This window comes from Sphaeramia orbicularis, chromosome 3, assembly GCF_902148855.1.
Source record: "Sphaeramia orbicularis chromosome 3, fSphaOr1.1, whole genome shotgun sequence".
NCBI lineage: Eukaryota > Metazoa > Chordata > Actinopteri > Kurtiformes > Apogonidae > Sphaeramia > Sphaeramia orbicularis.
This window is the reverse complement of record NC_043959.1, coordinates 14,414,284-14,425,528: the sequence shown is the minus strand read 5'-3', so window position 1 is coordinate 14,425,528 and position 11,245 is coordinate 14,414,284. Positions and strand designations below refer to the sequence as shown.

Here is an 11,245-nt window from a genome sequence, read left to right as displayed (position 1 = left end):
GTATCGATATTAAAAAGTACTGTATCGATATTTTTAGGTATTTATTCAAATGCAGATATGGCGGAGGTTCATTTTTGTTTATATTTTATCTATTATTATTTAATACTCTTATTAAATAATGTTAGTTCCTTTGTTGGGATTGAACTAAAATAATGTTCTGATGTTAGTTCTGAACTAATAGAATATGAACATTTGAACAGGATCTGAAACTGTAATGTCTGTAAAATATGATTTCAGTTTAAACACAGGAACATTTTGTGATATAGCATTAGATCCTGTTGGGATCAAATAAAAATGTGTTTTGTATTTGTGCAGATTTCTGGTGTAATTCAATTCTTCCAGGAAATAATGTTTTAAAAAAGAAACAAAACCAAAAAAAAATTCCCTTTTTAACAGTATCGTAAAATATCGTATTGTGATCCTCGTATTGTGATTTCAATCGTATTGCCAGATTCTTGCCAAAACACACCCTTAATGATCACAGTGCAAGTTTTTCTATAACGTTTTAAGCTAAAACACAGCAAGTATGCCAATGTTTTGTTATTTTAATTACTGTTCAATGAGCATTTTATCTTGACAGATGTTTGGTACGTCACATCTGGCTCCAAAAAGCCAAAATGGCCGAATCACGTACGACCACTGGGTGCCGTGGTTCCTTTTACAGTTTCCACTCCATGGTTTAAACTGTGGTCTGACATCTATTGGGATAATTATCAATATGCCTAATCCACAGGTGTCAAACATGCGGCCCAGGGGCCAAATCCGGCCCGCCAAAGGGTCGAGTCCAGCCCGTAGCATGAATTTGTGAAATGCAAAAATTACACTGAAGATATTAACGATCCTTTTAGTTCAGGTTCCACATTCAGACCAATTCAATTTCAAATGGGTCAAACCAGTAAAATACTATCATAATAACATAAAAATTATGGCAACTCCAAATGTTTCTCTTTGTAAATGTAAATATTTTCATGTATTTACACTAAAACAAAGATTAATTTTGCAAAAAATGTGAACCTGGAAAAAATATGAACAACCTGAAATGTCTTAAGTGAAACCTGTTACTAAATGTTTTGTGTGTTTATAGATCCACTGTGATTGTAAGTTATAAATAATGAACATGTGTAAATGATAAACTGAGGCTTAATATTGTTAAAATTACACCTACTTTTTCAGTTTGTTCATGTTATTCACATCTTTTGAAAGGATAGTTTGCAGATGTTAAACCTTTTCATAATGTAAATTTACTTTTTTCACTCTAAAACAGAGAAAAGTTTGGAGTTGACATATAATAACATAATAATATAGAAATTTTACTGGTTCGGCCCACTTCAGATCAAATTTAGTTGAATGTGGAACTGAACAAAAATGAGTTTGACACCCCTGCACTAATATGAATATTTAAATTTTTTGGTTTTTTTCTTACATCTTTTGGCCAAATCGCCCAGCCATTAGTTCAAGTGCCAAATATACATGCTGTGAGGGATGTTATGAGCTCGAATAAAGGTGGAAAACTGCACCATAATACTTGGAATCTCTACTGTACATTTTCTACAAACAGAGCAATAGTTCCACCTTTTAAAAAAAAAAAAAAAAAAAAAAAAAAAAAAAACATTACAAATTGAATGCCAGAGATAACATGATCCAGAGATCCATCATAGGGCCCAAACTCTCATTGCACACAGACGTACACACTATATTTGAGTTACATACGTACTACAAAGACGCTGTATTGGTTACGACAGCGGACAAAAGGCTGCGCGGCCTTGGCGGTGATGAGCAGTGAGCATCGTACTGCAGCACAGCCCCAGTGTACAAGGAAGAGGCTTCTGGTGTGCTCTTGGTTTCCACTGGACTTCTCTCAGGTGACATTTTCACATCCTTTTGTCGTCTCTACTGTGAGCTCAACGTAAATCTCCCGTTTTATTCGGTGAACGCCTCCATTAGCCACAGATGCGTTGTTCGTAAAAAGAGAAACGAGACGTCCCTGTTTCAAATTCCAAGAGCACGAAGGCGGTACTGTATGGAGGTAAATCTGTGTCACCAGATTTTGAATTATAAAAGACACTGAATTTGTAGCGCTGATTTTTTTTTTTTTGCACTGAAATTAAGCATCTGAATTTTTTTTGCACTGAAATTAAGTATCTGAATTTTTTTTGCACTGAAATTAAATATCTGAATTTTTTTGAACTGAAATTAAGTATATGAATTGTTTGTGTCTGAATTCAACTATGTCCATAAATTTAGAATAAAAAAAAATAAAATTCAGATGCAATAAATTGAGATGCAAAAATTTCAGAGACTTAATTTCAGTGCAAAAAAAAAAAATCAGTGCTAGAAATTCAATGGCTTTTATAATTCAAAATCTGATGACACAGATTTACTTCCATAGTACTGTTTTTCTTTGTGTGTGTGTCCGTTTACGTACTGTAAGGTGATGGTGATTACAAAGGAGAGATGTGGTGAAGGCTTGGAGATACAGGACCGACTGAACGGGGAACATGGGTCATGGGTGGAGACCAGCCCAGAGGAGAAGGCAGACAAAGTAAGAGCAGTTCAAGGTTTGGTTCAGGTGTCTCCTCAAAGGGCTGGGACAGTGGGAGGAAATCAACGACGGTCGTCTACGCCTTTTTCCTCTGTGCAGGAGCCCTCGCTCAGGTGGCCGCTTTGGCAACAGGCGGGTTTCTGTTTCTCCCACTGGCACATGGCGTTGGCGTAGCCCACTATCACTTTGTCCATCCAGGTGAGGGGCTGGGGGGAAGAGCACGGCGCCACTCGAAGAAGCCCAGGTGGCCTCCGTGCAGCGTCAGGGCAAAGATCACGTTGGGCTTCTTTGCGGAGGGAAAAAAAAAAAAAAAAAGAACGTTCTGTCATTAAACATCTGCAGTTTCTACAGGCGCTTATCTACAGGTTCTTCCAGAAATGGTTTATAAGTAGTACAGATACCAAGGGTGTGTTTATATGGACTTAAGGTAAAACATGACTCACTCACACACACACACACACACACACACCGCACCATGTGCATGTGCAAATATATTGTAAATATGAAGATATTTAAAAAAAAAAAAAAAAAAAAATATATATATATATATATATATATATATATATGTCAGATTTATTGTTTTTCTTTATATTTATATTATTTATATTCAGTTACTTCTCTTGGAATTAATAAAGTATTCTGATTCAGATTCTGATTTCCTTTTCAGCCTGTCCTCCCTGCACTTTATTTTGTATTTGCTGCTGTCAACTGTTTAACCCATGAAGACCCAAAGAGCCACTGGAGACCAAAAGCATCTACTGATCTAAACTGTTTAATCCCTGTTGATCCATTAATCCTCTCAATCCATGTAAAGAATTGGTGTAAAATGCAGTTTGTCATCTTTAAATGGTCAGATATGACCCATTTGGATGTGGAGAGGCTCTGCAGTGAACGTAGAAACACCACCATCTTCTACAACATTGATTCACCCATGAAGTTGGATCAATGACAGTGGATGGACACACTTGTTTTTATGTTCAGTTAGTGGTATCTTTGCTGAAAAAGTAACTTTTTTCTTCAGTTTTCTGTGTTTCTGATTTGATAACCTTTGGATTTACTCTTGAGTTTTTATGAACATCTACATGATCAGTAAATTAAATATCAGAAAACATATGATTTTCAATGACAAAATGCAAATACAGAGGATAATATTGTAATAAATGATGATAAATTATGTAAGAAAGTTTACATATACAGAAAAAAATCTGAAAGCAGCAGTTGGTATAGGTAAGGTATAGGTAAGTACACAAAGTGTCCTAAACAGTTTATTGTCTGTCCTAAAATAAATAATTTGATTAATTTTGTTGGCAGTGTTTCTCTTCAGTTGTTTTAACAGAATACCAGTTTGCCCTCTTCTTAATGTTGCACTTCATGTGGAATTTTTTTGTTGTTATTTTAATGCAGAATGTGAACTGACAGAACTGTGATTAGATTTTTGTTGTTTGTCAAAACTGCCTTTCAGGGAAAAGTGCAACATTAATGTTTAAAATACATTTAGTAATATTAATCATTTATTTTATTTACTATTTGATTTATAAATTATATATAATTTATATTATTCCTGTTTTTTCGATATTCTATAGTCTCCGAAAATTGAGGGGAAAATGTTCAAAAATTCATAAATGCATTTAAAACATTTTGAGGGGTTTTCTCTCTTCCCGTACCGGGAAAAAAAAAGAAAAAAAAACAACAACAAAAAACTGTGGCTTTCAAAACCGAAAACATACTGAACCGAAAATTTTGTGTACCGTTACAGGCCTAATAGTCAATGAAATTACCATATTTGGTTCCTTACCCGTAAGTGGGGGAAAAAAAAAAAAATCCAAGAAGTACATATAAAAAATACAAATTAAACACATGTAAGATGAAAGGAACGTGTATTTTAGAACATTAGAACATCTGTTTATGCACAGGTGGACCTTACAGACCCTGACTCACTGTCCCCACTGGAATGTCTGTAAACAGAATTTCAGTTTGAACACAGGAACATTTTGTGATATAACATTAGATCCTGTTGGGATCAAATAAAAATGTGTTTAGTATTTGTGCAGATTTCTGGTGTAATTCCATTCTTCCAGGAAATAATCTTTAAAAAAAAAAAAAAAAATTGCCTTTTTAATAGTATCATGATATATCGTGATATATCGTATCGTGATCCCAGTATTGTGATTTATATCGTATCGGCAGATTCTTGCCAATACACAGCCCTTCTCATGAGAGCGGAAAAATCTGATTGATCTTTGACAGTTTTTGCGACATTTCTTTTTCCATTACCAGTTTTATATTGCATAATTTACATTTTGTGCATTTCTGAGGGTCATGGAAACCCAGCTAATACCAACACTGAATTACCGAAAGCACTAGTAACTTCAAACTATTGTTAACAACTCATTGACTGAATCCAAATTGTTTGAGGATACTTTTAGGTCAAGTAACTGATTTAGAGCATATACTCCCAACACAGTGGATTTATTCAGTTTGGTGAAAATGATGGTCTTGTTTTTTTTTTTATCAAGAATCAGACTGAAAGGATCACAGAAAGACAGAAATGTCTACAGTCAGGCAAGGTTCGAATAGTTTTGGATTTTTCATTATAGTTTAGTTTTATTTAGTTTTGACTTTTTTTTCTCTAATTCAGTTAGTTTTAATTCACTTTTACAGCAGGTTTGCTAGTTTTTATTAGTTTTCATTATTTTCTAAATGCTTAGTTTTAATTTAGTTTTATCGTATTTTTTCTCTTCTTCTCCGTTGTATTCAAATAAATCCCAGACAGAACTCTGCTGCTTTCTCCCAACTTTAGTCTCCATGTTTCCAGGTAGAGTGGGGACCAGAAGACGACTGGAACCCACAAGTGACGGGAAGTGACAGACCATTAAATATCATATGGTGCCATCAGTTAAAATTGCTAGAGCGAAATAAATCACTTTCGTATTAATCCAACACTGACAAAAGATGAAACAAAGGGAATTTTATCCATAATTTTTATACGTTTTAGTTAGTTTTGTAAACACACAATACAGTTTCAGTTAGTTATCGTTTTTTTCTTTTAATTATAGTTTTTATTTATTTCAGTTAACAAAAATTTTTTAAAATTCTAGCTTTCATCATTTTGTTAGTTTTTGTTAACGATAATAACCTTGTAGTCGGGTTAGGACATGCTTTGGAATGACTGCCAGATCACTGTTGAGGCTTTGAGAGAACGGGGTTGGACTGAGACACAAAGTACTGTACATGTTCTTCTGGAGTCTACATGTGTAATAAATATTAAGCTGGGAAGGCATTCATACCAATTCTGGCTCAGTCTGAATGAATAAAACAGACGATCTTTAATGTAGGTCATCCTGATGCTGCAGAGGAAACACTGATGTCATCTGTGTGTGTGTGTGTGTGTGTGTGTGTCATCCAGGAGGAGTGGGCTGCAGAGGAAGGATTGGCCTGCTTCTGTGTATTTTCCTGCTCTTATCTGGGTTAGTAGGGGAGCCTGACGGGTTTCACCAGTGATTCCAATCCCACAAGGCTTTCCCCGCCGTGCACTGTTCGTGAAAGCAGCTGAGCCGTTCAGGGACAAACGGGTTTTTTCTCCAGACCCAAAGAACAGCATTTCAGCCGGTAGAAAGTGACAGGTGGGAACAGGAGCTCTTCCACAGAAACCTGTCAACTACTGTTTCATGGGTACAAATCTGACTTCCTGAACTCTTAAGTTATCAACATCAGTACTAGGGGTGCAAGAAATCATCATGATACTGTTAAAAAGGCAATTTTTTTGTTGTTTCTTCTTTAAAAGATTATTTCCTGAAAAAAATGAAATACACCAGAAATATGCACAAATACTAAACACATTTTTATTTGATCCAACAGGATCTAATGCTATATCACAAAATGTTCCTGTGTTCAAACTGAAATTCTGTTTTACAGACATTACAGTTCAAGATCCTGTTCAAATGGTCATATTCTATTAGTTCAGAACTAACATCAGAACAGTATTTTTGTGCAATCCCAACAAAGGAACTAACATTATTCAATAAAAGAGTGTTAAACAATATTAAATAAAATATAAACAAAAAAGAAAAACAAAAAAACTAAAATGAACCTCCACAATATCTGCATTTGAATAAATACCTAAAAATATCATTACAGTAGTTTTTAATATCGATACAGTATGTGAAATGAAATGTCGCGATATATTGCAGAACCAATATTTTCTTACACCCCTAATCGTTAGCAGCATGCCCCAGTACAAATACAAGTAACTCTGAAAATGTTCTACAATCTATGAAGTCTGTCACTAATAGGGGTGTAAGAAAATATTGATTCTGCAATATATCGTGATATTTCATTTCACAATACTGTATCAATATTAAAAAGTCGTGATATATCGCGATATATGGGGGCGGCCATGGCTCAGGTGGTAGAGTGGGGTCGTCCAATAACCGAAGGGTTGACGGTTCGAATCCCGCTCTGTCCATGTGCTGTTGTGTCTTGGGCAAGACACTTCACCCTCCTTGCCTCCAGTGCCACTCACACTGGTGTATGAATGCGTATGAACGTTTGGTGGTGTCAGAGGGGCCGTAGGCGCGAATTGGCAGCCATGCTTCTGTCAGTCTGCCCCAGGGCAGCTGTGGATACATATGTAGTTAACCACCACTAGAGGGAGAATGTGAGAGCAAATGATAATGGATCAATAATGTAAAGCGCTTTGGGTGTCTAGAAAAGCACTATATAAAATCCAATCCATTATTATTATTATTATTATTATTACAACTATTATTATTATTATTACTTCTATTATTACATCATATCATGATCCTAGTATTGTGTTTTGTATCGTATCATCAGCTTCTTGCCAATACACACCCCTAATTATCGCCCCCTACTGTTGGGGAGTGTGAACGGATGGGACTCAGCTCCATAAAGAATAAAACACAGCATTGGTTTCTTCACATTATTTTTGGCCCGTGACCCACCAAAAATGGGTTTGAGACCCACTTTTGGGTCGCAACCCACCAGTTTAGAATCACTGTTCTAGAAAATAGGTTATAACAAATCATCTCCTCACAAAGCTGTGTACTCCATTTCACTTTCTTATATATAATTCTGACACAGCTCTGCTTTGGGCTTTTATTTTTAGACTTGACTTGCCCCCCTTTCTGACTGGGCATCAGGTTTACTGGATGTGACACCAGTGCAGCACACGTATTCTTCTAAATAAATAATCAAATAAAACAGAAGTGCTTCAGATTGAAACTTAACATGGACTTAGAAGAAAAATGCAAATTATTGACATATTAAGGTCAAAAGTCTTACGTAACGGCTTGATGATAACTTGTCCATTTATCTTATTGTACATGTTGACCTAGATAAGCACCAGCCCACGGAGTATTTCTGAGCTGTTTACTGGCAGTAGGGTCTGAGTCACTGGGTCTCATTTATTAAGTATTGTTCTCTGAAGCCATTAGCAGGATCCCACCAAGGCACAGATGCATGTCCTTCCAGAAAGGATTCATCCAGCACACATAAACCCCTTTCCGAAATAGATGACGTGGACACTAAGTTTAAAATATCACCAGCGGAAGCAAAGAAAAGCTAAATATTCACAGTTAAGGCATCTGGGAAAGAATAAAAATAAAAAATAAAAAAAAAAAACTACAGAGGGTTTGAGTTGAGTTTGTGAATTTGGGAAGAAGTGCAAAGATTTGAGTCAGTTCCATTAAGGGAGACTGGACTGCCAAACGGTGGGCGGAGTGGTTACACGCGGTACAATTTTAGGCCATTACTCACAAGGCTGAGCATGGTGCCACACCCCGGCACCGTACACACTGAGACCACTTGTTTGAGCTGTTGGGAGTTTTCAGACAGGCTTTTAAGAAGTTAATTTAAGGCACTGTTGACAGATATTAGTCAGACAAGACATGCCTTTCATAAACCCTAGACTTAGTAGAGGACTATCAATCAATTAGAGAATTCATTTGGTGCTGGAAATACACACGCCACTATCAGCCTGTAGGTGCAACAACTTGTTAATTTAAAGTGATAGGGAGGGAGGACTTCAGACAAATAGGAGTAATTTTGTGCCGCAGATGAAACTATACTGTAACATACACTGCAACATGAGTCATAAACTGTACAGGGGTTAATGTGCGGAAGAAAGACATTAACAGACACGTTACCACCACCACTCCCCCACTACCCTCCAGAGGACTATGTGGTTATGAAAAATGAATGAAATGACACGTATAGAAACACAAACCTAAAACAGTTCTGTTCTATTGTTTCATTACCTGCGAGTGTGCGAGGGATGTTGAGCAGCGAGTCATGAACCAAAGGGTCGTCTGCAAGTTCACCAGCAGCAGCGGCACATTTACCTGAACACACACCATTTAAAACATGACAGTCACACAAATACACACATAATATCCAAAACAGAAATATAATGAGATAGGTGCGGCAGGTCTTACATTGTGATTATATGTACACAACTCTCCTTCTCATAGTACTCTTTGAGTGAGCTGGTCATGGAATTTCTGTTGAACACAAAAAAATAGCACTGTTCAAACTCTGTGGTATTTTTCTTCAGACGAACACCCGTAGCACAGGTTTCTTCACATACCTCATGATGTGTTCGTCTATCTGCATGAGGGATGTCGCCGTGTACAGTCGACTGAGATCGACATCTATCACTTTGACTGAACTTCCACTGAATAGACTGTGCCTGTCAAGTTCACACAAAAACACAAGCATTGTTAGCAGACAGTTACTCAGACATTAGAGCCATGTGTCACAGTTTTCCACCTGGTCTGTCAAAGTTCCAGAAGCGCTGGCATCTGCCTTCACAGACAACATGAAAACACAAGGCTGAGCGGTCATTGTTATTGTCAACTGGCTGCTACTATCTATTCTGGTGTCAAGTTATGGAACAATCTAAGTGAGGAACTCAAGCAAAGTCCAAATTTTAACCAGTTTAAGAAACTGTATACAAATATTTTGATTAGCAGTTTGTAATTGATAATTGATAATTATCATTACTGACTACTATCCTTTACTCATTGATATGGCATAGGGATTAGAGGCAGAGAACCTATGTGAATGTAATATGTGTATGTATGTAACAGTGTATATGTATTTGTACATGTATATGTAAGTGTATGTGCATGGGTATGTATATGTGTGTATATGCATACATGTGTATGTGGGTATATGTAGGTGTATGTGTATGTATATATGTATATATGTGGATGTGTATATGTGTGCATGTGTACATGTATGTATGTATATATAGATAAATGTGTGCATATATGGGTGTATATATGTATGTATGTAAATGTGTGTATGTATGGGTATATGTATGTATGTATATATGTACATACTGTTGGTTAAGCTATGCTTCTTCTCACTCCTTTTCGAATATGACTTTTTCTTTTTCTTTTTGTGTGTATCATTATTTTATGCTTCCTTGACTTTTCATTTCTATAGTATGTTGTGCAAAGAAGTCAAGTAGTAGCAATCAGGAAGCTTGCATCACTTCCATATTGGAAATAAATCAATTAAAAAAAAAAAAATAAAAAAAAAAAATGTAATGGGTCAGTTCTATTCTTTATGAACTGTATGTAAGTTTTAAGAAAGCAACGATGTGCACAGATGTGTTATTTAGTCAAACGGGTATCCTGTTTTACTGTCACCTGAGGGGATCGGAACCAAACATTTTGGATTTTTTAAAAAGGCTTAAACCAGTGCAGCAGAACGGGTGGAGGGGTGGGGGTGGTGGTGGGAGGTGGGGGGGGACATCGTCAGGTGATGAGGGGCCACTCAGGCACAAAAGGGGTGCGTAGTGACTACTGTTGTACATCAGTTCAATTCAATTTGATTTATAGAGCCCAGTACCACAACAAAGTCGCCTCGCAGGGGCTTTACAGAAACTGAAAAAAAAAAAAAAAAAAAAAAAAAAAAAAAAAAAAACCACAATTGAAACAACATTATACATCACTCGACCCCATGTAAGCTCCATGATAACAGAGGCACATACCACCGGCCCTGCCCCCCCACTCATGGGACAGAGGTCCATCGTGTAATAGAGGCACACCCCACCCACACCCCACCCATCCCTGGTCACACTTTTTTTTCAGGGGGCAGCAGTGGTCAATGATGACATGGGGGGGGCTTTATCTACAGAGCTATAACCCACACATCCTCCACAATACAGGTCCATCGTGTTACTTTTTGATTACGTAGCCCCGCCCCCCCAGTGCCAAATTTTTGGGGGATTGGGGGGGGGGGGGGGGGGGAGTGAGTAGACTTGTGATGCCGTTAGTGGGCTTGTTGTTCCAAAAAGGTTAATAACAAATGGCTTAAACCAATAAAGTCATAGTTAATTAATTTAGGATGTCACAGCTAATCCATAAATTGTCGCACCACCCTGCTGTGACATCAGAGGTTACTTCGTCAATGCCTTACCATATAGTGAATTTTAACTAATGCCACCAAACCCAACCCAACTAAATATTTTTTAAAATGGTTTTCAGTACCTGCAGCAACTCAATTTATGAATGATCAAGATATCAATTAATAATAAATCAAGAACTACTTGGATAAAAAAAGATTTTCAATAAAAAAAGTCTACATTCTATGATTCCTATCTGTTAATAGGGGTGTGTATTGGCAAGAATCTGGCGATACAATACAAATCACAATACTAGGATCACAATACGA

General features: G+C 36.8%; 1 pseudogene; it reads right to left on the bottom strand.

Moving 5' to 3' along the window:
- Nucleotides 1-2,408: 2,408 nt before the first annotated feature.
- LOC115413225 (monoacylglycerol lipase ABHD2-like) overlaps nucleotides 2,409-11,245 on the bottom strand; it is a 40,129-nt pseudogene continuing 31,292 nt past the window's right edge.